The sequence below is a fragment of the Corythoichthys intestinalis genome, chromosome 4 (genome assembly GCF_030265065.1).
Source record: "Corythoichthys intestinalis isolate RoL2023-P3 chromosome 4, ASM3026506v1, whole genome shotgun sequence".
NCBI classification, from domain to species: Eukaryota; Metazoa; Chordata; class Actinopteri; order Syngnathiformes; family Syngnathidae; genus Corythoichthys; species Corythoichthys intestinalis.
This window is the reverse complement of record NC_080398.1, coordinates 53,470,501-53,474,420: the sequence shown is the minus strand read 5'-3', so window position 1 is coordinate 53,474,420 and position 3,920 is coordinate 53,470,501. Positions and strand designations below refer to the sequence as shown.

Genomic DNA, 3,920 nt, shown 5'->3' with positions numbered 1-3,920 from the left:
ATCAATCAATAAAAGGAAAAATAAAAATGAATATAAATACAAAAATAAGAAATAGGGTACAAAAATTAAATATAAATATGGAAATAAATAGCTAATTAAATAAAAGTAGAAATAAAAATGAATATCTATACAAAAATAAGAAATTACATTAAAAATGTAAGAATAAATACAAAAATAAATGTGGAAAAAAATACAAAAATAAATATATTGATTGAAATAAGTGTCAATCAATCAATAAAAGCGCTTTGCCTTATATTTACTTATTTCATTATCAGCACGAACGTGCAAGTGGAAATACTATTCAAATGAGGGGGCGGTCCTACATGTGTTGAACTATTCACCCATTGGTCGATCGACACGCTGGTGCCGCGATCCTCTCATTCGACTTTGCCTGCTGGCCTGCCTGGCTGCTTGTTGCTAGCTTCGTAAAGTAATGGGAGTCAACGAGATGGTCGGCGTCCAAGCCGCTACGAGAACGGGAAGCTGGCAATCGGTTGGATGAGGACAAGGTACGTATTAAATTGGTAATTTGGTGTGTTTTTTAACTTTTTACTTAATTTGGTGTGTTTTAAAAAAAAAAAACTTTTTACGTAAGTCCAGTTGAGGTATGTTGAATCTATATCATTTTAAATAAGCTAATACCTCGCTTTGGGTCTCAGGAAGCAAAAAATATACCCGTTTTCAACTGGTATATTTTTGCTCTGCACTTTAGCACTGACACGACCTCATGCTGCTGTTGAATCTTTGCTTTACATATGTCCAAAACTGTGTCAATGTTTACACTTGGTACTGATGGGTATTTATTTTATGGGTTTGCACTTTGCACTTTACCAACTTAGCTGTATGAGCTGGATGGATGCTCCAAACAAAGTTTCGTTGTGCTTTCTTTGTAACAATGACAATAAATATTCTGAATCTGAATCTGAATCTGAAGGGGAGGCAAGGCGGGACACGGATAAATTTGCTAACAATATTAAACCCACAAGGAATAGTTTAGCGTTAGTGCAAATTAGTGAAGCGAAATTTACACATTCAAGTTCGTGTTTATGCTCTTAAGGGCTCAGGTAGACTGCACCGGCTGGTGTCTCGTCTAATGCTTCCGTAGCTATTTTTTTTTTTTTTTTAAATACCATTTTGCCTTGTGTTATCATCTATTTTCTTCTAGGTACTTCGGAGGAAGGTTGGGGTGTCGTTCCTCAACAATAACAGACATCTCTCGTCCTCACTCATCTATGTGTTTTTTACCCTAAAGCTCCCCGAAGACAATTTACATTTCAGGGGATGCTGATGGTGAGCAGCAGGCCAGTTTTAGGGGAGAAACTTACTGACCTTAAGTGGCTCATGTTGGTGTCCAGCAGACAGGGTTTTTATTTTTTTTCATTGATGAACGAGTTAGTTGTGCTGGAAGTCCTTTTTTGTAGATCAATTGCCTGTTTATTATTTGTATTGTATTACACTGGTCATCAATAAAATGTTACTTAGCAGAAAAACAATCATTGCCTTTATTATTTCTGCACATTGGTGGGGTACTGTCACATCAACCACAACCAACATGCTAAGTCCAAATATCTGATGCAGGATGGATAGTCTCGCTGTAGACATTCAATAAATTAGAAAATTCTGACATCTGCTGAATTTCTTCAGGAGTCGAGGCTTGTTGCAGCTGCACTTCAGGGACTGACACCTACATGGGGGTGATGACCATGTGGACCATCACATAAAACTCCAAATATGTAATGTAAAGTTGAACCAACTACCTAGTAGTCCTGAAATATAACTAAACATGCACACATCCTACATGGCAAATTTATTGATTAGCTTAACCTGTATGTGCCTAGACTGTGAAAGTGTTTATTTTGTATAATTTTATTAAGAAGGGGGAAAAAATGGTTGAGGACAATGGACAAGTCTGCAAAATGGAAAGGGTATCACTCAGTTGTTACTTTTAGGTCGTTTTACACATAACCTTAAAGTGGAAGTTTTGACATTAGACTTAACCCGTTCAGTCGCGCATTTTTTTTCTGATGGGCAAAAAAAAAAAAAAAAAAAAAAAAAAAAAATCTAAGCTCATTTTTACTCAAGTACCAGAACAAAGTGTAATTTTTTGGTCGGGGGATATTTCATGCTTTTATTGGTTATTTTTAATGTTATGTGTGAGAAACATGCACTTTACATGATCCTATTTGAAGTTGCACTTGTTAAACCATTTTCAAAGAGCCAACAAGCAAAGAGGGCATGCCAAACCTCATGATTTGATTTCAGTGGGTGAAATGTCATCCAACCATCTCCCAGAAGTGTCAACTAAAACTATACCAACATTTCTGCAATAACAAAAGATGTGTTGCAAGGCCCAAAAAATGTTTTTAATTTTTTTTTTTGAGACATTAAACATGAGGGTTTCTTTTTTTTTTTGCAAGCCATAAACATCAACATTTAACTCATTGGCTGCCATTGACAGCGCTTGACACCCAATCCATTTTAACTGGGAGAGGCTGGCAGCGAAAGCACTCCCAATCAAAATTGATTCCTAGCGCGTAATAAAAAATAAAAGCATTAAATATTTAAACTTAATTTAAAATGGTCTATATTATACACAGGTTTACCTTTCCAAAATGGGTGAAAAAAATATGGTCTTAATTTATTTTTGTACTTCCTTCCTAGTTTCCAAACATAGAGCCTTAATTTATGAGTTTATGGTTGCCATAGATATGCCTTTGACTGTTGGGGGCTGGCACAGAATATCTTCTATGCCGAACAGTTTGTAGTTGTAGTGTGCGGACAATTCCCGGTGGATCCAGACGTTGCATGAATTCTTGCACGCGAAGTCTTCCATGAAAAAACAGGAAAACAAGTTGCAATTTAAAAAGTTGCATTGCATAAAAGCTGAAAAAGTAATTTCTAGTGTATAAACAGGACTTGAATTAACAACATGGTTTAACCCTCATGGCAAAATTATGATTCCGCTTGTTTGTTAATTTTTAAACAAATATTTCCTCTTGACACTTCATTTGAATGAGTGAAAACTATAGTCCAAGTCAAATTAGTTAATGACATTCACTTACTTTGAACCTTTGTCCTTGCATCATTTTGAACCCAGAATTTTGAGGAGATCCTGGGATCTCTGCAATCATCCAGCATCCAACCTTGCAATGTCAGTGGAATTATGCAAGTCAGAAACTCTAAAAACAAAGTTACATGGTGAGCAGGAGTATCGTTTGCTATCATGAGAACTTAGTTGTAACTTCTGCTAAGCTACACTGGAGCAGTTACAAATAGCTTTGATACCCGTGGTAGTCAGATATAGAGAGAGTGCAGCATGCCATATGAATAACCAAGTTTTCATTTTAAAAAATGCCACTAACATACAAACTCACCTTATACCATGCTCTGACATTCAACGGTGGATATTCTCTCACTTCACACCATGTAGGTCGACTAAATCGCTAACTGTAAAGTCACGTCTTTGGTGGCAGGCATGGCTAGTAGATTTCAGAATGTCGATCAACCAATAAGCGAATAGTTCAACCCATTGCACCCGTAGGAACGCCTCTTCATTTGAATAGTATTTCCACTTGCACGGTCGTGCTGACAATGAAATAAGTAAATATAAGGCAAAGCGCTCTTATTTATTGATTGACATTTATTTCAGTCAATATATTTATTTTTGTATTTATTACCACAATTATTTTTGCATTTTTAATGTAATTTCTTATTTTTGTATATATATTCATTTTTATTTCTACTTTTATTTAAGTAGCTATTTATTTCCATATATTTTTTTGTATTTATTTTTTTATTTTTGTATCCTATTATGTTGTATTTATAGTCTTTTATATTTAGCCTTTTATTGAATTATTTTTAATTACTTTTATTTTTAATTTTGGCAGCTTTGGTCCTCCATAAATAGATAGAGTCACACA

At 35.0% G+C, this 3,920-nt stretch overlaps 1 long non-coding RNA gene across 1 annotated transcript; it reads right to left on the bottom strand.

Moving 5' to 3' along the window:
• Positions 1-2,071: 2,071 nt before the first annotated feature.
• Positions 2,072-3,441, bottom strand: LOC130915258 (uncharacterized). Its single transcript, XR_009063074.1, has 3 exons — positions 3,375-3,441; positions 3,063-3,179; positions 2,072-2,826 (listed from the first exon to the last, which is right to left on the bottom strand). It is a non-coding gene; the product is annotated as an uncharacterized LOC130915258 (long non-coding RNA).
• Positions 3,442-3,920: the final 479 nt, after the last annotated feature.